The sequence below is a fragment of the Lagenorhynchus albirostris genome, chromosome 5 (genome assembly GCF_949774975.1).
Source record: "Lagenorhynchus albirostris chromosome 5, mLagAlb1.1, whole genome shotgun sequence".
In the NCBI taxonomy this organism is placed as follows: domain Eukaryota; kingdom Metazoa; phylum Chordata; class Mammalia; order Artiodactyla; family Delphinidae; genus Lagenorhynchus; species Lagenorhynchus albirostris.
In genome coordinates, this window is record NC_083099.1 from 42,273,302 (window position 1) to 42,296,972 (window position 23,671).

The 23,671-nt window shown below is 41.3% G+C and overlaps 1 protein-coding gene across 13 annotated transcripts in view; it reads right to left on the bottom strand.

Moving 5' to 3' along the window:
- Positions 1 to 21,236, bottom strand: part of B3GALNT1 (beta-1,3-N-acetylgalactosaminyltransferase 1 (globoside blood group)) — a 32,660-nt gene extending 11,424 nt beyond the window's left edge. For 3 of the 13 annotated variants that reach the window (XM_060149938.1, XM_060149928.1, XM_060149930.1), the window contains exons 1-3: positions 20,618 to 20,800; positions 19,867 to 19,946; positions 19,354 to 19,442 (exon numbers count right to left, since the gene is read on the bottom strand). The gene's annotated coding sequence lies outside the window, so the exon portion shown is untranslated. The other 10 variants (XM_060149937.1, XM_060149939.1, XM_060149941.1 and 7 more) reach the window with 7 other exon arrangements.
- Between the last annotated feature and the right edge of the window lie 2,435 nt (positions 21,237 to 23,671).

Below are 23,671 nucleotides of genomic sequence, written 5' to 3' on the forward strand. Positions count from 1 at the left end.
ACAGCATGGTACTGGCACAAAAACAGACATATGGATCAATGGAACAGAACAGAAAGCCCAAAAATAAACCTATACACCTATAGTCAATTAATCTTTGAAAGGAGACAAGAATATACAATGGAGAAAAGACAGTCTCTTCAGCAAGTGGTGTTGGGAAAGCTGGACAGCCACATGTAAACCAATGAAGTTAGAACACTCCCTCACACCATACACAAAAATAAACTCAAAATGGCTTAAAGACTTTATATATAAGATTTGACACCATAAAACTCCTAAAAGAGAACATAGGCAAAACATTCTCTGACATAAATTGTAGCAATATTTTCTTAGGTCAGTCTCCCAAGGCAATAGAAATAAAAGCAAAAATAAGCAAATGGGATACAATTAAACTTACAGGCTTTTGCAAAGCAAAAGAAACTATAAACAAAACAAAAAGACAAATTACAGACTGGGAAAAATATCTGAAAACGATGTAACTGACAAGGGCTTAATTTCCAAAATATACAAAAAGCTCATACAACTCAGTTACAAAAAAACAAACAACCCAATAAAAAAAATAGGCAGAAGACCTAAACAGACATTTCTCCAAAGAAAACATATAGCTGGCCAATAGGCACATGAAAGGATGCTCAACTTCACTAATTATTAGAGAACTACAAATCAAAACTACAATGAGGTTATCACCTCACACTGGTCGGAATAGTCATTATCAAAAAGTCTACAAATAATAAATGCTGGAGAGGGAGTGGAGAAAAGGGAACCCTTCTACACTGTTGGCGAGAATTCAAACTGTTGCAGCCACTATGGAAAGCAGTATGGAAGTTCCTTAAAAAACTAAAACTAGAGTTACCATATGATACAGCAAACCATCTCCTCATCATATATCCTGAAAAAAACTCTAGTTTGAAAAGATACATGCACCCCAATGTTCACAGCAGCACTATTTACAATAGCCAAGACGCGGAAGCAACCCTAAATTTCCATTGACAGATGAATGGATAAAGAAAATGTGGAATACAATGGAATGCTACTCAGCCACAGAAAAGAGTGAAATAATGCCATTTGCAGCAACATGGATGGACCTAGAGATTATCACATTAAATGAAGTCAGACAGAGAAAAACAAGTATCATATGCCATCATCTATATGTGGAATCTAAAATATGATATGAATGAACTTATTTACAAAACAGAAACAGACTCACCAACACAGAAAACAAACTTATGGTTACCAAAGGGGAAGGGGGATGTGGGATAAATTAGGAGTCTGGGATTAGCAGATACAAACTACAATATATAAAGTAAATAAACAAGTTCCTACTGTATAGCACAAGGAACTATATCCAATATCCTGTAATAAACTAAAATGAAAAAGAATATTTATGTGTGTGTGTATATATATGTGTGTGTATATATATATTTATACACACACAGACACACACACACACACATATATATAAATGAATCACTTTGCTGTACACCAGAAACTAACACAACATTGTAAATTAACTACACTTCAAGAAAAAAAAAAAAAGAATTCAGAAAATGGGTGAACCTAAAAAACATTATGCTAAGTAAATGAAACCCAATACAAAAGACCACATTATCATATGAAATGCCCCTATAGGCAGTAGGTTAGTGGTTACCTGGGGGTGGGTCCGTGACTGACTACAAATGGACATAAAGGATCTTTTTAGGGTAATGGAAATATTTTAAAATTTGACTGTGGTAATGGTTGCAGAACCCTGTAAATTTAGTAAAAATCATTCAGTTGTATAATTAAAATGAAATAATTATATGGTATGTAAGTCATACCTCAATAAAGCTGTTAAAATTTTTTTTAATTTAAAAAATATTTTCCTATTTTTAAGAGTCATACACTGATATACTTAGGAGTAGAATGTCACAACATCTATACCTAATTTAAAATATTTCAGTAATAAAAACTAAAGAGAGTTAAGAAAAGAAAAAAATTCCCTCTCTCATGTATTTCTGGTAGAGTAAAAAGTGGTAACACCTCTATGGAGGGCAGTTTGGAAATACATACTTATACAAATTACAAATACTTTTATTATTTTATCAGTAATTTTGTTCCTGAAGTTTATTTCAGATACAGGTGCATATGTCCAAAATGATGCATGTATATAAGGTTATTGGCTGCAAAATTGTTTGTAACAGTAAATAATTAAAAATAAGCCAAGGGATCACAATGAGAGATTTCATATATAAACCATGATACATCCACCCAATAGAAAACTTTACAGCAGTTAAAAAAAAAAAGAATAAGGATGTTCTCTAAGTACTGACATGGAAAGATTTCTAGAATACATCAAGTGAAGAAGTAAGATATAGAACAATGTTTATAATATGTTAACTTTTGTGTTAGAAAGGAATACAAAATAAAACCAATATTTGTATGTACATATGAAAAACAGTGGAAAGACACACATAGTGGACAGAGAGGAATGCGGTGGATAAGAAAGAAAGGTGAGAGCACTCCTTTTTATACTACTTTGTTATACTACTTGGCATCACTTTGTTATATTACTTAGTAACATCACTTTGTTATATTACATTGTTACCTATATATTTTTTTAAATATTATTTTGACTCTTGAATACATTAAAATTCAAAACAATGAAAACAAAAATTTTCCCTCCTCATTTAAAAAAGTACTACATATGAAAATGCACTGGGTATTACTAAAATAATCCTTACAGAAAATTAACTTTTAAAAATAATGTACTTTTTTAGGACTTCCCTGGTGGCACAGTGGCTAACAATCCGCTTCCCAATGCAAGAGACACGGGTTCGATCCCTGGTCCAGGAAGATCCCACATGCTGCAGAGCAACTAAGCCCGTGCACCACAACTACTGAGCCTGTGCTCTAGAGCCCGCAAGCCACAACTACTGAGCCTGAGCGCCACAACTACTGAAGCCCACATGCCTAGAGCCCACGCTCTGCAACAAGAGAAGCCACCGCAATGAGAAGCATGCACATCGCAACAAAGAGTAGCCCCTACTCGCTGCAACTAGAGAAAGCCCGTGCACAGCAACGAAGACCCAATGCAGCCAAAAATAAATTTATAAAAAAAGAAAAAAGAAAACATAAAAATAATGTACCTTTTTTAAAAAGTAGAATTACTTTATGTATTTTTTGTATCCATGTGATATATTTTTTGTATCCATGTGATTTTTTTTTTACTGGCTTATAATTTACATACAGTAAAATTCATCCATTTTGTTGTACTGTTCTGTAAGTTTTGACGCTTATGTAACCACCAGCACAATCAAGATATGAAACAGTTCCATCACAACAAACATTCTACTGGTGTCCCTTTGTAATCAATCCTTCCCCCAACATGCAGGCAACCACAGATGTTTTTCATCCCTATATTTTTGCCTTTACCAGAATGTCACATAAATGAAATGATATGTTATGCAGAGTTTTTAGTCTGTCTTCTTTCATCAGCATTAACAGATAACATATTTTAAAAAACAGATTGAAAATAAATGATCTGAGTATAAGAAATTTTAAAAATTCCTATGTCATTACTAAGAAAATAAAAGGAATAATAAAGATAAAACAGAAAATAATGAAAAACAAAAAAACCAATACAGGTGATTATTAAAAAAAAAAAATTAGGAATAGAAAGGAAGTTCCTTAACCTATTGAAGAAACCATAGCAAACTTAATGATGAAACTTCAGAAGTATTTCCATTAAAGTCAGGAAAAAGACAAGGATGCCCACTATCACTTCTACTATTCAGTGTTTTTCTAGTGACCCTTACTGTCCCCTAAACAAGAAGAGGAAATATGATATAAAAATTGTCAAGGAAGAGAAAAAACTGCCCTTATTTTCATATTATATAATCATCTACATAGAAAACTCAAAAGGGAAAAAGATGACATAAAAGAACTAACAGGTTTGTTTTTTTTTTTTTGGTGGTATGCAGGCCTCTCACTGTTGTGGCCTCTCCCGTCGTGGAGCACAGGCCCCGGACGTGCAGGCCCAGCGGCGATGGCTCACGGGCCCAGCTGCTCCGCTGCATGTGGGATCTTCCCGGACCAGGGCACGAACCCATCTCCCCTGCATCTGCAGGCAGACTCTCAACCACTGCGCCACTAGGGAAGCCTGAACTAACAAGTTTACCAAGATGCTGGATATGAGCTTACATACAAATCAGAAACAATAAACAATAAATAAAATAAAAATCTAACACGAAAAACACAATAGCAACAGAAACTACAGCGTCAAATAAAGGTAACAAAAGATGTGGTGAACACTGATGTAGAAAACTAAAAAAATTTCTGAAGAGTATAAAAAAGATGTGAATAAACAAGAGAGATAACATGTTCGGGGATAAGAAAACTCCAATGTAAGATTCCACTTCCCCAAACTGAACAATAAATTCATAGGATTATGAAAGGAACTTAATGATCTAGGAATAACCACCAAAATTTTGAGAACAAAGAATGAAGTTGGTGTTCGGGTGGATTTGGTGTTATCAAATATTTTGCAGAGCTCAGTAATTAAACCAGAGGAATAGAACAATGTATTAAACAGCTGGATAACAAGACCAGAAATAGACCCACCCATCCATAGGGACTTGAAAAATGGCAGAGGTGGCTCTTCAAACCAATGGGGAAAGGATTCAATAAACTGTTTTGGAATAAATGTGGAAAAAATAAAATTATATTCATATTTCCAAAATAAAATATTGAGTCGATAAAAGAATTAAATGTAAAAAAAGCAAAACTAACACCACGATAAGAAATACAGAATAGATTTGTGACCTTAGCATGGGGAAAATCTTTGTAAACAAGTCACAAAAAGCATATCCCATAAAAGAAAGGTGAAAGAGATTGGGTCACAACAAAATATAAAACTACTTATAAGACAATACACCATAAACACAGTTAAAGGATGAGCCACATGGGACTTCCCTGGTGGTCCAGTGGTTAAGACTCCATGCTTCCACTGCAGGGGGCGTGGGTATGATCCCTGCTCGGGGAACTAAGATCCTGCATGTCACGTGGTGCCACCAAAATTAATAAAATAAAATATTTTTTTAAAAAAATTGATGAGCCACAGGCTCAGAGAAGATATTTACAACAAGTAAAAACAAAGGACTGGATATATATTCATTATATAATATATATTTGTAATAATCTGCCGTCATTATTTTCTGTTTATATGAAGTTTATATAAAACTTACAAATCAAAAGGAAAATGAGCGACATGAACAAGAAGCTCACAGAAGAGGAAATAAAGAGCGGCCAACGGACATGAAAAGAGGGTTGATCTCAAAAGTAATCAGGGAAATGCAAATTAAAGTCAGATACAACATTTTTAAACCATCAAAAAATCTCAAAGTTTAATATTAATCAGGTACTGGAGTAAATGCTATTTGTCACACACTGTGAAGCACAAAATGTTGCAGCCCCTCTGGTAAGCAATAGGGCTGCATCTAGCAAAACTGAAAACCAGTCACTCCTCTTCTGGGAACACACCCTAGAAAAACTCGCATACGAGTACACATGTGGAGACATGTACAAGCGTGCTCATTAGGGGGACTACGAAAGTGGAAAATTCGAGGTAACCTAATTGTCTATCCATAAGATAAAAGATAAATAAAAGCTGGTCTGTCTTCCAGTGGAATCCTACAAGATAGTTACTGGATTTGTACATAGTGTATCAATTTGAAAATAAAAAGTTGAGTAAAAAATACAAGTTGAATGATTACCCATATATAAAATACACCATTTAGATAAACAGTTTTAAACCACACACAAGAAACGGTAAGCTTTCAGAAGCACCTATAAAACTATTTTTTAAAGGGACTGCAGGAACACCTTCCACACTAAGCAGTGTGGGTGTCACTATGAAAGAATGAAGGGTGTGTGTGGAGAAAACGGGAAAAATAGATTAGACACAAATACTCTAAAATATTAGCAGTTGTTAATTCAGGGTGACAGAAAAATAGGCCTTCTCTTATATTTATAGCTTTCTTTGTAATTTAAATTTATCAAAACAGGAAAAGCAGCATAATAAAAATGCAGTTAGATGGCTCACCCTCAATCTTGTCTGCAGCACTTAATGGCTGTGTGACCTTGGAGAAGTTAACTTCTCAAAAGTGTCTCCTTCCAGATATAAATCATCAATACCAATTTACTTACTGTGAGGTTTATGTGGAGAACATGAATTAACCAGTCAGCACTAGGGCACTCTGTAGTTTCTGAAGTTAAACGACATTCAGCCACGCAGATAAATGCACACACTATGAGGGCACAGAAATCAAGCTGGCCTAGCCTGAGATCTGGGATTGGCTCATTCCCTGACAGTGGGACCACAGGACTTCTTAGGAAGGCTGAACAGTAGGCTTTGTGAACCCTGACACTGTTCTAAATCCCATGTCCCAGGGGAGCGACAGAAAGAAAAACCAAAAACATCAATGCATAGAAAAATATAAAAAGGCCCAATATGGACACTGTTATTTTATTACTGACTTCTTAAATAATAATGTCACATAGCACCGTCAACAAATAAATTATATTTATAATTTAAAAATAATTTTCATTTTATAAAAAATAAACTTGTGACTGTATTAACTGCACACGCATTCACCAACTAGATTCTAAATAATTTACATTAAGCAAACCATCCTCTCTGTCTTACAAGTTTAGCACAACGCTGGGTGCACAGCAGGCCACCAGTAATTATTGTTGATTTGGGGGCTGATCAACAACAGCTGAAGAAACATCTCAAATAATAGAAAAGCCCAGAAAACCTACAGAGACAAAACAGTTGTCAGCTTCCAGATCTATTAAGCGTGCAAATGCTTTAACCATCAAATGAAACCACTGTCCTCAGAGAAGGAACCAACATCTCAGTTATTAAGCACAGAACTTTATGGCAGCCAAAGATGGCTGCATTTGTGTCTTATCTACAGGTGTTACAGAGCCTCAAAAGGGCTGTGGACCAAAAAGCTGGAAATCATTCAAACTATTATTTTTTAATGGAGGGCTTTTCAGAGTTTTTAATGTTAATGTACATTCTCTGAGAAGAGGATATATTACGCAATGTTTACCAAACTTAACTGAACAAAGAACCTATTTTAAGTTTCAGAGCCTCTGGCAGGACTGGAATTCCGCACTTTGGGAAATGCTATCCTAGAATATCTTTGTATTCACTGAATCACAAAACTAATTTTGATGATTTAATAAATAAATATTTAAGTAGTAGTTTGAAGTAAAAAAGGAAACCCAAAAAACTAAACAAACTGGTTTAACTACTTTGGAAAATTTTTTAGTGTTATTCACTAAGATATAACATACATGTACCCAATGACACGGCTACTACACTCTCAGGCAGAACACTCAACAACGTGTATGTCCATAAGGACACCAAAAAATGTTCACTAAAGTTTTTAATAGCACACTATTCATGAGAGCCCCAACCTGGAAACAACCCACAGTAGAAGAAAGAAATTTAGAGAATAGCACATTATACAAAATGAAAACGAACAAACTACATGCTCACATGACATCATGGAGAATCTCTCAACCATAAGGTTGAGCTAAAGAAGCCAGGTACATAAAGAACAGACACTATAATGCGATTTATACAAAGTTGAAAAGCAGGCAGAAGTAATCTAAAGCATTAGAATTCAGGACACTGGTAACTTTTGGGGAGAAGGAGGAAATATAATTGGGAGAGACTGGAGGGGACCTTCTGGGGTGTTGGCCATGTGCTGTTTCTGTACCTAGATGGTAGCTACAGGTATGTTCACTCTGATAATTTATCTTCTAACTTGCACACTTTTCTTTCTGCATGCCATACTTCAACAGAAATGTAAAAAGAGCTTGGCAGTCCAATCAATTATCTGTTTATTCAGATACTATGTGCAATCAGTGTAGGCAGGTGTCCACACGATGTGCTGGCCCTGGATGCCCCAGCTATGGGAAGAGCACCAGGTACTAAGCCATGTCATCTTCAAGAGAGCCCACGAATTAAGGAGCTTTAAAGACCTTTACTATTCACATTTCACAGGTGAGGAAACTAAGGCTTAGAAAGAGTCAGTAACTTGCCCAAAGTTACAGGTTGTAAGTGGTAGAGACAAAAATCAAACAGGACTCCAAACCTCATGTTCTTGGCCACTGCCCTTCCTATCCTGGGAGTCTGCTGCAGCCCTCTTGACCAGAGCTGCTCTGAGTGGGTTTTAACTTCTTGCAACCATTGAACCTTGAGACAAACAGTAAAGCAGCATCACAGCCTTACCATCTTTACACAGAAACACTCAAGATTCACATTCTCAAAATCTGAAATATGAGTTACTAACAACAGTAATGAATAGTAACTAATAATTCATGCAGGTATGGACCTTTTATTTTGCATCAAAAACATGCTGGGCACAAGAAAATAAACTGGGGAGTGGGCAGAGGGATCAGCTCAAATGCAGGGGCTCTAGAGAAATGGAAAAGAGAGTTCAGTTACAGCAATGGTACAATTATTTAAGCAAAAATAACCTGATATTCTTTCCTGGGGTGCAAAAATGTTGGTTATTTTCTACAGAGTGAAAGTAAATTTAATTATTTAAAAAATATATAAAATGTTTCTAATTGCAAATGTAATACATGTTCATCAGAGAACTGTGAATGCAAAAACAAAGCACAAAGATAATAAAAGCTGAAAGATAATGTTAACATTTTTTTTTTTTGGCTGCACCATGCAGCATGCGGGATCTTAGTTCCCAGACCAGGGATCAAATCCATGCCCCAATTTTTTTCCTTTTTATGGCTGAGTAATATTGCATTGTATACATGTACCACATCTTCTTTATCCATTCCTCTGTTGATGGACATTTAGGTTGTTTCCATGTCCTGGCTATTGTAAATAGTGCTGCAATGAACATTGGGGTGCATTTGTCTTTTTAAATTATGGTTTTCTCTGGGTATATGCCCAGTAGTGGGACTGCTGGGTCACATGGCAGTTCCATTTTTAGTTTTATAAGGAACCTCCATACTGTTCTCCATAGCAGCTGTATCAATTTACATTCCCACCAACAGTGTAAGAGGGTTCCCTTTTCTCCACACCCTAATGACTGTCATACAGAGTGAAGTCAGAAAGAGAAAAACAAATATCGTACATTAACCCATATACGTGGAAACTGAAAAAATTGGTATAGATGATCTTATTTACAAAGCAGAAATAGAGCCACAGACGTAGAGAACAAATGTATGGATGCCAAGGGGGAAAAGAGGGGGTGGGATGAATTGGGAGATTGGGATTGACATATACCCACTCTTGATGCTATGTATAAAATAGATAACTAATGAACACCTACTGTAAAGCACAGGGAACTCTACTCAGTGCTCTGTGGTAACCTAAATGGGAAGGAAATCCAAAAAAGAGGGGATATATGAAATCCAAAAAAGAGGAGATATATGTATACATATAGCTGATTCACTTTGCTGTACAGTATAAGCTAACACAACATTGTAAAGCAACTATATTCCAACAAATATTAAAAAAAAAAAACATAAGGAACTCTTACAACCCAAAAGCAAAAAAAAAAAAAAAAAGATCCAATTAAAACGTGGGCAGGGCTTCCTTGGTGGCGCAGTGGTTGAGAGTCCACCTGCCGATGCAGGGGACACGGGTTCGTGCCCCGGTCCAGGAGAATCCCACATGCCGCGGAGCGGCTGGGCCCATGAGCCATGGCCACTGAGCCTGCACGTCCGGAGCCTGTGCTCCGCAACGGGAGAGGCCACAGCAGTGAGAGACCCGCGTACCACAAAAAAAAAAAAAAAAAAAAAGGGCAAAAGACTTGAATAGACGTTTTTCCAAAGAAGATTTACAAATTTACAAAAGGCCAACGTGTATATGAAAAGGTGTTCAGTATCACTAATCATCAGGGAAATACAAATCAAAACCACAATGAGATATCACCCTACACTTGTTATCTCTTGTGTGTTTTTCATGGTAGCCATTCTAACAGGTGTGAGGTAAGAGGCCCACGTACTACAAAAAAAAAAAGAAAACATCCTGCCATTTGTAACAACATGGATGGAACTTGAGATCATTAGGCTAAGGGAAATAAGTCAGAGAAAGACAAATACTGCATGGTCTCACTTATATGTGGAATCTAGAAACATTTAATTCATAGAAACAGTAGAATGGTAGTTGCCAGGAACTAGGGGGTGGGAGAAATGGGGAGATGTTGGTCAAAGGGTACAAACTTCCAGTTATAAGAACGTGTCTGGGGAATCTAATGTACAATGTGTGGACCATTTAACAATAGTGTATTGTTAGTACTTGAAAGTTGCTAAGAGAGTAAATCTTAACTGTTCTCACCACAAAAAAACAAAAACAAAAAACAACCCACGACCCTTGCAGTGGAAGCACAGAGTCCTAACCACTGGACTGCCAGGGAAGTCCCACAACGTTAACATTTTTGAGGAAGATCTATCAAGCCTGTCTCTCCTCAGGAAAACATAAGCCCCCATCCCACCAGCTGCCACTGCCCTCATCCTATCCCTGTTTCAGCCACAAGGGCTTCCTTTCTGATCCTTGACTGTGTCAAACTCTTTCCCTCCCTCGGGGAGTCTGCCCTTGTTCTCCCTCTAACTCAAAAGTTAGAGGTTCTTGGAAAGTCTGGCTCCTTCTCATGTTTTAGGTCTCAGCAAAATGTCATTTAGGATAGTCCTTTCCTGGCCCCTTATCTCAAGTAGTTCCCCCAGCCCCTATCTTCTATCACATTCCTATCACGTATCACATTCACATTATTCTCCTCTAAGCCCTTAACCCTACCTGGAATTCTTCGCCTGTTTGTTGTCTGTTCCCTTCACAAGAATGTAAGTTCATGAAGGAAAGGCCTTGCCCATATTGTTCAATGCCATATGCCCAGAGCCTAGCACACAGTAGGTGCTTGATGGATATCTGAATATTGTACAAATGGTCTGGTAATGTGCTTTTATCCACTTAACATATTATGAAAATATTCCCAAGAATAAACTGAATCCAAAAGTAAATTCCTGAGTTTCTGTTAGATTATGCTTACTCTTCTTCGGCTATTATCTAATACAAAGCCTTATTCTAATAGGCTGCACTGATTCTGATAATGTTCATTTAAAAATAAAAGGTCCAGACAGGAAAAAACAAACACACAAACAAAAAACAAATTTCAATGAAATTCTGGGCCCAAGCATGGTAGATTCAGAGTCATCCAAGGCGAAAACATAAGCTAACTATTAAAGATAATTACTGGAAACTCCCTGGCGGTCCAGTGGTTAGGACTCCACACTTCCACTGCAGGGTTTGATCCCTGGTTGGGGAACGAAGATCCTGCCCGTAAGCAGCCAAAAAAAAAAAAAAAAAAAAAAAAAAGGTAATTACTAAACTGCTGCCAGTTGTGCAACATTCTGACTTCTGCATAAAACATGACACTACAAAGAAGTATAAATCCTAATTGCCTAAAAAAGGTTCTATGCATATAGGGTTTAATATAAAATGATAGGACTTCCCTGGTGGCACAGTGGTTAAGAATCCACCTGCCAATGCAGGGGACATGGGTTCAATGCCTGGTCCAGGAAGATCCCACATGCTGCGGAGCAACTAAGCCCGTGCGCCACAACTACTAAGCCTGTGCTCTAGAGCTCGCGAGCCACAACTACTGAAGCCCGTGCCCCTAGAGCCCGTTCTCCGCGACAAGAGAAGCCACCACAATGAGAAGCCTGCGTACCACAACAAGGACCCAATGCAGCCAAAAATAAAATAAATAAATTTATTTAAAAAATACATATCCTTGGGCTTCTCTGGTGGCACAGTGGTTGAGGGTTCGCCTGCCGATGCAGGGAACATGGGTTCGTGCCCCGGTCCGGGAAGATCCCACATGCCGTGCAGCGGCTGGGCCCGTGAGCCATGGCCACTGAGCCTGCGCGTCCGGAGCCTGTGCTCCGCAGCGGGAGAGGCCACAACAGTGAGAGGCCCGCATACCGCAAAAAAAAATACATATCCTTGAAGAAAATTTCCCTAGTAGTACGCTCTCAAACTGAACACATTAATTCATAAACAAAGCAATATAAAATTCTGTCATTCTTACCTCCTCCCAATTATATTAGAAACAGAACCAGTGATGTCTGACCACTACTTCTCTCTTCCCTTTTCTTTCTTAAGCCAGTGGTTCTCAAACTTTATTGCATATTATCATCTCTTGGAGAACTGTTATTATTATTATTTTCTTTTTGCGGTACGTGGGCCTCTCACCGCTGGGGCCTCTCCCGTTGCGGAGCACAGGCTCTGGACACGCAGGCTCAGCGGCCATGGCTCATGGGCCCAGCCGCTCCGCGGCTGGTGGGATCCTCCCAGACAGGGGTAATGAACCCGCGTCCCCTGCAACGGCAGGCGGACTCTCAACCACTGTGCCACCAGGGAAGCCCAAGAGAACTGTTATTATTATTACATCTACTGTATGCTCTCTGGAGGACTGGAGAAATACAAAATACATGAACCTTTTCAAACTGAGGTATGAGATATTTAAGAGGCATCAAGCTACTTTAAGGATTAAGCATATTTGATAAAACTTACATTTCTTCTTACTTTGAAGCACACAGTTGGAAGTATAATAAGGAATCAAATTTTATTTATTGAATGAATGAACTGCAACCACTACATGTGCATAATCTAATAATGCTTAAAAATGAAATATTCTTTACTCTGTCGGGGCGAACAAAGTTAACGTCAAAAAGAACTTGCTTTCTATCTTACCTAACTTCTTCATACTCCCCTCTCTCCGTAACTGTAGCAACAGCACCTGCCTGGTCCTGGCACTATAGTAAGTGCTTTGGAGACCTGCTCCTTAGTCAGGGGCTCACAGGCAGCAGAGCAGGGCTGGAAATCCAGGTGTCCTCACCCCCTAAGTGGGGTCTGGAACCTCTGCAGTACAAGGCATCCTTCCTGACTTGTTTTTATCTCTCTAGTCTGATGTCTTCATACTTTCCTCCATGTAGTGAAGCACCTCTGTTCTTCCCCAGGGATAAAGAGTTGACAAAGCTAAACCACAAACTTAAAAAAAGGGAAATCCTAAATGCAAACACAGTTCAATCTCCAAGCAAATCATGCTCAGCTCTTTCTAATTCTCACCCAAACAATTTTCAACAAGTCTCTTCCAAGTACACTTTTCAGGAAGGGCGGAATTGCTGAGGGGGAATGATGTTAGTGAGTTTATATTCCAAATAACTCTGAATAAGCTCCCACACTTCTGTAAACATTAGTGAACACTTCGACACAGAAGCAGTGGCCATCAGGAGCCAGCAGAGTCGCTAAGAAAATTTCACCTGACTAACCTCATCTCCATATTCAAAAGGGTTCCTTGACCAGAAGATCAAGGGAAGCCTTAGATAACACACAAGAATTAAGCTTCTCTGAAGATGGCAGTGCACTGAAAGGTCCCTCTGAACAAAATGGAAAAAGCTGAGTCCAGTGGCAGTGCCTAGATGGTTCAAAATCAGCTGATCCCTCTTGGCCAGTGGATTTTTCACAGCCAGTCTTTTGTTCAACACACGCCTCTTGGGCGCAAGCTAGAACTGTGAGAATACAGTACTGACCAAAACAGCCAAAGACCTGTCCTCCCATTTATGTTCTAAGGCTGTTAGAGCATCTTTGTCAACCTGGGAGAAAATCTCTAGGGTTTAATCACACGCCTATCTTTAGCCTTTTCCTGTTTAATACTTCTCATGAAAGACAAATGAATATGGGTTTATTCAATTTTGAAGGCAAGGCAAAGCAGGAAAAAACAGCAAATTCATTAGAAGATATAACTGCAATCTAAAAAGCTTTCAACAGGTTAGAATAGAGCCAAAGCAAGATGAAATCTGATGGGAAAAAATTTACTGTCCTATATCACAGTTCAAAAAACCAACTGCATAAGAGAGGATGGGAGACCATTTTAACACCCGTCTAAGTTAGGAAGACCTAAAGGTTTTAGTTGAGTATGAATTCAGTATGAAGAAAGGTGATGGTGTAAAGGAATAACTGGAGAGTCAGGAAACAAGGATTCTAGTTCCAGTGGCTGGGGGAGGGGGCAAGTTACTGGATTTAGGGAGTTGCTTCTCTCATCAGAGCCTTTAAGGGATTGGGCCAGGATACCTCTCAGATCCCATCTAGCTCCACCATAACAAAGATAATGCTCACTTCTGTACACTGCTGTGTCCCCAGCACCTAGCACGGAAAGCATTCCCCAGGTGCTTGTAAATGAATGGCAGTGCTAACAGAAATCCTACAGGTTAGTACCATAATGTGCCTCCCTCCCCCAGCTCACACACTAAAACTCCTAACACACTCTTGGGTTCAAGAAAGAGAAAGGAGTCTGGGCAAGAGGGATCATAAACCCATAGCCACATATATGTTCCATTTCAAAAGGATCCTTGGCAAGTTAGATTTATAGTTGAGAGGAAGGTTAAGGGGTCGGTTTCTCAACTCTCATAATAAGAATTGGATGAAGTAGTGGCTGAAGGAACTGAGGAATGTTCTGTTCTGGGGAAAACAAAAGCTTAGAAGGGCCATGGTAGATGCTTTCAGATATTTTGAACAATACGTCAGTGTAACTCCAGAAGGCAAATGGAAGTCCAAAGATAAAAATCAGTGGGGGACTTCCCTGGTGGTACAGAGGTTAAGAATCCTCCTGCCAATGCAGCGGACACAGGTTCGAGCCCTGGTCCCAGAAGATCCCACATGCCACGGTGCAACTAAGCCCGTGTGCCGCAACTACTGAGCCAGCGCTCTAAGGCCCGCAAACCACAACTACTGAAGCCTGCGTGCCTAGAGCCCGTGCTCCGCAACGAGAAGCCGCTGCAATGAGAAGCCTACGCACCGCAACGAAGAGTAGACCCCGCTCACCGCGACTAGAGAAAGCATGCACCGCAATGAAGACCCAACGCAGCCAAAAAAAAAACCAGTGGGAAGGTTCAGTATAGATTACTAGAATGGGCTGCTCCTCACCAACAGAAATCTTCAAGCAGCTGGCAGGAATGTTACAAAGGTTAATTCCTCACTGAGTTGTAAGTTATTTTAGATAACTTCTAAGGTCCCTTCCAACTCCAAGATTCCATGACTTTGTTATTCATATTTAAAATGTAGTATACAGAAAAGGTTTGGGACTTCCCTGGTGGTCCAGTGGTTAAGAATCCACCTTCCAATGCAGGGAACGCCGGTTGGATCCCTGGTCGGGGAACTAAGACCCCACATGCCGTGGGGCAACTAAGCCCGTGCGCTCTAGAGCCCACGCACCACAACTAGACAGCAGCCTGAGTGCTGCAACAAAGATCCTGCAACTAAGACCCAATGCAGCCAAATAATTTTTTAAAAACCTTTAAAAAGAAAAGGTTTCATTTTGCATAACATTTTTAAATTGTTCCATTTTTAAGAATGAATCTGAAGTACTCAATGAGTTTAAGAAAACCCCCCATATGAAGCATAACTCTCTGTGGTTGTTATACAGTTTTAGGTAGACAGTGAGTATAAATACCTAATGCTCCATTATTATTTCCCCATTCTGCCCTTGCATCCCCGGCTGGCTGCAATGACACCACCCTCAGATATTCTGAGATGTATGGGAGAATGCCCTTCATTCTAGCCTCATTAAAATGGAAACCTCCAGCCTCTTGCGTGTTGAGGTAGAAGACACCTGGGTTTTTAAAAACCTATTTTAAAAACACATATCATATACCGTTTGCAAACAAAGTATTTTATTGTAGGAATAACAATATATGGGAACACAGTGCTCTGCAACCATGGGCTCCACTAACTTTGGATCAAAAATATTAAAAAAATTCCAGAATGTTCCAAAATGCAAAACTTCAATTTGCCATGTATGCTGGCAGCTATTTACATATCACTTACATTGTATTTACAACTAACATAACTAAACGTTATGTTTTACATAACATTTACATTACATTAGGTATTACAAGTAACCTAGAGATGATTTAAAGTATATGAAGGATGTGCATGGATTATATGCAAATGCCATGCCATTTTAGGGACTTGAGATGGATTTTGGTATCTGAGGGAGTCCTAGAACCAATCCCCTGCAGATACTGAGGACAACTGTATTTTATAGATTTCTGGGCTTGCGGCATGTAGGATCTTTAGGCTGAGAAAGATGAGGAGAGGCCAAAGGTAGTAGAACATGACAAGGAAAATTTATTTGAGATTTTCTCTTTGCTCCTGCCTTATCTGCACTTGTATCCAACCCACACAAAAAAATGTACTCTTTGTAATAAGTTAGACTTTTTTTTTTTTGCGGTACACGGGCCTCTCACTGTTGTGGCCTCTCCCGTTGCGGAGCACAGGCTCCGGACACGCAGGCTCAGCGGCCATGGCTCACGGGCCCAGCCGCTCCGCGGCATGTGGGATCCTCCCAGACCGGGGCACGAACCCGTGTCCCCTGCATCGGCAGGCAGACTCTCAATCACTGCGCCACCAGGGAAGCCCAATGAGTTAGACTTTTAAGCAGGGTGTTTTTTTTTTAAGGTTAACTGGACTCTTGGGCTTAAGTCTGTATCACTTCTACAGCAATTTACAAAGCACATTTCACAACATGGTAAAATGGGTATCACTATCTCATTTTTCAGAGACTGGTGCAGCCCAGATACAAGGAGACCTGGAACCCAAACTTAGGTTCAACTCCAACTGCTGTGCTCCGCCTCCAGAGCACAGTGCCTGTAGAAGAGCCCAGCCTCACACCCAATCCCATAGCCTCTTGAGATTCCTGGGTAGGGAGCAAAGAGTACAACAGAAGTGGACTCACTCTGCCCTGAGTGGTAGGCAGTCTGAGGGAGCCATGTGACAGAGCGGCCTATGGGAAGAGGCAACAGGATAACCAGGTTCAGAGAAGCTAGGAAAACTGGAGCAGAGCAAAGATGACACAAGTCAGGCAGAGGAGCACCAAGGCTGCCTTGAGAGCTGGGCTGCCTGTCTCTGTTTTGCTACAAACAGCTTTACTCATTGGAGGAAGAGGACAGTGCAAGCTGCTCTAGTCAACACTTCTTCCCATTGTTGCCCTAGGTGAGTAGTATTACAGATCTTTGTCATTCTTGTCTGTTAAGCTAAGTTACTGCTTCCCTTGTCCTTAGCTATTTGAATGTATTTCATTCAGTCATTCGACATGCCAGACATGTGTTACAGGCTAGGCTGCCTGGCCCTCAAGTTGCTGACACCATGCAGAGCATGGACAGTCATGAAAAGGTTCATGACTCCAAGTTTTAGACTGAACATTATGAGCAAAGCCCACCTGGAGAAGATGGGGGACACCCCCCCAAATGTCTCCAAACCTGTGGCCACCGGTCATGACAAGGTGCTGAGTTTGCACTCTCAGAATGTGTAGATGCCCGCCAAAGTGCAAATTATACAAATTATATCAGTTTAGAGAATGAAACTATTTAATACTGAGATAAGAGTTGATTATAATTTTTTCTCTCAGCAAGTGGGTAACTCCGTTCCTGAAAACAAATTCTGTTACCGAAATAATAGCCAAATATAGCTCCAGATAAGAGACATGGTTGGAGCCCTCACTGTCATGCTGGTAGTAGGTGGTTGCAGACTTGTGAAATGTTTAACAGGAGCAGTACTTCCTCAAACTTAAAAGAGCCTACTTAAAGTGCACTGCTTTGGAGGTTAGCAGAAATCTATGTTCTAGCCTAGGAGTGGGCAAACTTTTTAAAAGTAAAAGGCTAGGGCTTCCCTGGTGGCGCGGTGGTTGAGAGTCCGCCTGCCGATGCAGGAGACATGGGTTCGTGCCCCGGTCTGGGAAGATCCCACGTGCCGTGGAGCGGCTGGGCCCGTGAGCCATGGCCGCTGAGCCTGCGCGTCCGGAGCCTGTGCTCCGCAGCGGGAGAGGCCACAACAGTGAGAGGCCCGCGTACCGCAAAAAATAAAAAAAATAAAAGGCCAAATGGCAAACATTTTCTGTGGGCCACATGGTCTCTATCCCAGCTACCTGATTCTGCCTTTGTAGCGAAAATGGAGCCGTAGACATTATTAAACATATAGATGTGACTGTGCTCCAATAAAACTATTTTCAAAATAGGCTGCTGGTCTGAAAGTGTTTGTCTAGCCCCATGAAATGGCATCTCAGAACAGCAACAAAACCTCCTAAGGTCTCTCTTCTCTATGTTTCCTCATTACCCCAGAAGGCTATGTCACTGAAAAGGGGATCCTAGTGCTCGTAACATGTTCCCTACATGAAATGGTTCCTGGAGGGTAGCAGGGCTGAGAAGTATTAAACTAGGCTGTGGATGCTATAAGAGGACAACAAAAGGCCTTGACTTCCTGACTAACTACCTGTGTCAGGGTCAGATCCACACAGAATGGGAAACAATCTACTCTAGCTCTGTTTTTTATTCCTTAATTTCTCAGTTTCAAGGAGTGCAAGTTACACCCCTAGCCAAATCTTCTATCCTGTTGCCTCTCAGGGTCCCACACTACAGACTGTTCTGCGGCTTCATCTCCCCCTCACCTAGACATGCCCCCTACAAGTTGCTTCTAACTTATACCATCGCCTTCCCTCTTCTAATCCACAATGTATCAAAAACTCCGATTGCAAAAGCAAATCGATATTTATAATATGCAACTTTTTACTAAAGCAAAATCATTGCTCATAGTCCAAAAAAAGATATCTGCTGAAGAACCTGCTATTAAATGAACTGCAACTTTTGAATTTATCTGCTGTGCCAGGTCATTTAAGAGCATCCTGTTTGACCCTCTAGTTTTGACCTCATTCATGAAGCTGTAGTGTGTTTATCTACTACACAGTGAGCAGGGATGAGCAACGATAGTTGTTTTCTGATGTAACAGAGAAGCATATTTGGCCTGGACATATTATGGTTGCAGAAGGAATAAAGGCATTTCCTAAAATGGGATTCTACCTGTATCATCCAATGGTGGACAGAACAGAGCTGGAGACTGGGCACAGAGACAAGGCAAATCATTTGAAAGGGAAGGAAAAGAGAGAAAAGTAACCACTGGTGTATTTTCTTAGGGATAAAGAGAGTTGAGTCTGATATTGATGTTGAATATGACCACTAAAATAAGTTTATATAGTTAAGTTTTCCTGAGATACCATGGTATTTTAATAATGATTCCATTTTTTAAAAAATATATATATATAACCTAAAATGGTTTAATTGAGCTTAACTCTTCCAACTCCTCAAATCCTTTAGGGAAGAATTATACTAGAATATATAACAAAACATGTAGCTGCATAAATGATCCTTAAAATCTTATAAAGGAGACTATTATGGTCAATTTTAACCGATAAGGATAATTTCTCAATTAAAATAAGAGGAACTTACCTGTAGAATTTCAGATGAGACTAAAACACTAGCTGAAGTTTTTTGTTTTCCGTATTCCATGCTTTAATTAAAAGATATGCCGTGCACTACTGAACAGAAGAACAGAAAAAGAATATATCTCAGTCATAACTTAACGACATTGGGCATGAAACATCTAAAATTAATGTTCTACACCTAGCAAGCTGCTATAGGAGCAAACCATTATATATCAACATTCTTTTCATTTTTGGAAAAGCTTTTGATCCTCTCTTCTTCCTCCTTGCTCTCAAATCACTTCATGCATCTCATCTGGAATTATACTTGGCCACTGTCTTGATAACAGGCTTTATTTTCAGGACTGGAATTACCCAACAACCATTCATTTGAACGAACTTTCTAGTCAGGAGAAAAAAAAAAGGTCTTAGACTCTTATCTCTAAATAGTAAATAGTTCCCTTCTCTACACGGATACAGGTTCAATGTATGCTTTTATCAGGCATCAACACATTCTGAGAGCACAAAATCAGCTCCCTACCTCTGTCTAAGCCGCCTGGGGAAAGCTAAAACACAAAGCTGTTCCCAGGTGAAGACTGCAAACTCAAATCTTCCTCACCTCTGAAAACAGAAAAAAAGACATGGTTTGGTAATTTGTTCCTTATTGATAGCTCTACCTGACAAACCAGCCACCTCCTAAACGCTGGTACTAAGTGCAAAACACATGAAGGAAAGAAAACCGTCTCTGCTTTGCACATTCTCTCCAACAGTGGAAGAGAGAGAAGAAACACGGAATGCCACTCGTGCTTGCTGCTGGCATCATTCCCTATTGCTTGAAAAGTGAGGCTCCATTGCACCTTAAAGATTTCCTTTAAAATGCCTTGTATGCTTGCTAAGACCCCTTTTAAAAATCTTGTAGCCCTAGCCTCTTCGGGTTTCCTCCTCTCTCTGGCCAATTCGCCCATTCTCCTCCTTAGGTCCACATTCCTCCCAACCCCTCCCCAGGAGGAACAAGCCTCCCACAATTCGGCTGCTGGGCCCTTCCCTAACTCCTTGTCAAGGCTTTACCCCAGGCCTGCTTGGGGAATCCGACACCGAATCACCGTCCCCGTCCGCTCCCCCGCCGACCCGCCCAACTTGCTTCGTGCTGCTCCCCGAGGAGACGGGAAGGGAGTAGTCTGCGCGCTGGGGCAGAGCAGGGCGGACAGCATGCTCCTCGCAGCCTCGGCCTGGCCCTACCACGCACCCCGGCGCTCCTAGGTGTCGCCCGCGGCCCCACCTCCCGCGCTCACCCGGTGGGGGAACAAATAGTCGCGGAGGCCCAAGCGTCTGGGCGCGGCCGCTCGCGGCTCAACCCCGGCCGCGCTCCGAGAGAGGGCCGGAAGAGTGGGCGGCGCCGCCCGGCCCGCCTCCCGGCCCAGCTGTCCGGGCCTCAGTGTCCCGGAGGAGGGCGCGTCAGCGGCGGAGCAGGTCCCAGCGCCACGCCCGCCACCCAGCCCGAGGGGCTCCGAGGCCTCCACGCCGCCCCAGCACCCACCCCGGACCACACTCACCCCCCCGCGCGGCGCGCACCGTGCTCCGACGTGGGCGGATGGCCTAAGCTCCAGCCCCGCGCGCACACGCAGCCTTACCGCAGCCGCACGCGCGGCCGGGCGCGCGCAGACCACGCGCCGGGCCCTAAGCCCCTTGTCCTCTCGCTCGCACGCACGCACGCACGCGCGGGCCCTGACCCCCCCAGTAGGGCGGCGTCGCGCGGCACCCAGGCCTCCGCGCTGATCCGGGCGCGACCTCGGGATTCTCGGCTTCACCTTGCATTCCATGCACCGGGGTGCTAGGTAGTCATTTTACATTTGAGCTTGGCAGCGGTTAGTCGATGGGCTGACCTCAGGAAGGATTTCTGTTGAAGACTCGCTTCTCTTTGCCCCGGCTTGCCCTGTTTTCAAGTTGCGTAAGTGCCCGGCCTTGCGGCAGTCCGGGAGGTATTTACTTATTAAAATTCGCGCAGAGCTATGAAGGGAAGAAGACATCTTGGGAAGTTCTTTGCTCTTGCAGACGAAATGCGCGTTCTCCTTCTAGAATCAATAGAAAAAGAAGGCTGGGGATACGTCGGGGTTGCAATGGTCTGGGGTGTGAACAGGAGTCCCGGGAGTCGCATGCTGTCGAGAAATGCCTCTCGAAACCCTCCTTTGGTCTGGAGAATTCAAAGGTCTGTCCCACCGTGAGTTGTCACTAACTGTTGCTTCTTGGGAGAAACGGAGAAGCTTTGAGGCGCGGAAGCTGAGTGTGCTGTATGGGCTCTGGTTGCACCGGCCTCTGGGTGGAGATTGTTGAATTAATTCAGAAATAGTATTTACTCTCCTCTCTTGGTACCCCTGAAACAGTGCCATCTGAAAACAGTTCCCCATTCAGGCCGCTTGTTTGTGGCACAGTGAACAGGTCGGCAGAGGCATCACGGTGTGAAAAGTTGAAAGAATAGTTCGGTGAACAGCCATGTACATTCCTCCGAGAATGAATAACTCAACATTTTGCGGTAACTGCTTTCTTTCTCTCTCGCCTAAGTAAAGACAAAGACATTCCCCTATGCAACCACATAAGAAACTAAATTACATCTAAGAAACTTAATAATTTGACATCACCTAATGTCCAGCCCATATGCAAATTTCTCCAGTTATCAAAAAAAGTCATATATTGGTTTTGTAGAAAGGTAGTCCCATGGCGTCCAACTTATTTAAGGGATGCAATATCTTCTCTTACTGAATGGATAATAAGACAAATCTCAGGACTTTCTCTTTTAAGTTTCCTCTATTTCCTGAATTGTCTATTTAATCTTTTTTTATTGTTTTAAGCTCTTTCAAGTTAAAGACTTTGTTTCAAATTTATGTGGATCTCTGCTTAACATTTACATTAAAGACTGCTGCTAGTCAAAAGCAAAAAAAAAACAGAGTCCTGTGAAGATTCATGCATTGTATTTGTTATGGTTGTCTCTTTTTTTTTTTTTTTTTTTGGCGGTATGCGGGCCTCTCACTGGTGTGGCCTTTCCTGTTGCGGAGCACAGGCTCCGGACGCGCAGGCTCAGCGGCCTTGGCTCACGGGCCTAGCCGCTCCGCGGCACGTGGGATCCTCCGGATCGGGGCACGAACCCGCGTCCGCCGCATCTGCAGGCGGACCCTCAACCACTGCGCCACCAGGGAAGCCCTGGTTGTCTCTTTTAATGCGGAGCAATCCTCCACCTGTTTTGTTTTTGTGGTATTAACTTTTTAAAGAGTCTAGGCCAGTTATTTGGCAGAGGGTTCTACTTTCGCAATTTGTCTGACCTTGTTTTCCTCCTGATGTCATTTAATTTTTCTCTAGATCCCATATTTCCTGTAAGCTCGAAGGAAGGTTGAGAGGTTTGATTAGATGGCAAGAATCCTTCTAAGATGGCACACTTTATGAGGTGCTCTTATTGTTTTCCATCAGCAAGAACATAATAATAAATATTAAACCCCTGTTATTTTTATATGCATAATATTAGGTTGTCCCAGTATCAGTGGTCACTGAAATCTGAAGTGTTTCCAGATTTTTCTATTAAACTACATTTTCTCTTTTGTGGTTAATAGGTAATCTGTGGGGTGGAGACTTTGGATCTGTTTGGAGGAGAAAGTCTTAGATCCCTGCAAGGAGGACATGGGTTACAAATCCATTCACCTAGGTGGATAGAGTAATCATCTGGATCATTCTGGTACCCAGTGTTAGGCACTTCATTGAATTAGGTACTAGCTTCATTCAAAGAACAGTAAAACTCTGGACTCTGTGGAGTTTGGGCCACTGTAGGGTTCCTGTGGATAATTCTGGTAAAAGCAGTGATACTTTCTACAAGGTCTTGTGATGTCTGTTTTAAGAAGCCTTGATAAAATCCAAGAGGAGTTTCCTATATGTAACTGGGCATACCTGAAACTAAACCCCCAGTTCCATTCTAACAACAGAAACAAATCAAGAATATGTAATACTGTGTGTAAACTCTGTCTGTGATCACCTGGTCTCTGGCTCATATCAAACATCTGGGGGTGTGAGCTCATCCATTTAAGCTTATAAGCCCCACTGGGTGAGATCTATGTCAAGTTTACTCTGTATAACAACGACCACTTCAGCTCCCACAAGAGGAGTCTCAAAGGGCATCTTCTATTCCACAGACAAATGTAGGGTTCTAAACAGAGAGCCTGTATCTCCACTTTTATAATTTTTAGTGAGTCAGTCAGTGGATCATATCAGTGGTTTTTGTTTGCATCAGCAAATTAGTGTCTGCTCATGCCTCTGCCAGTTGATCTGAATTTCATCAGAGTCAGCTTTCTAAAAGTCCAAGGCAG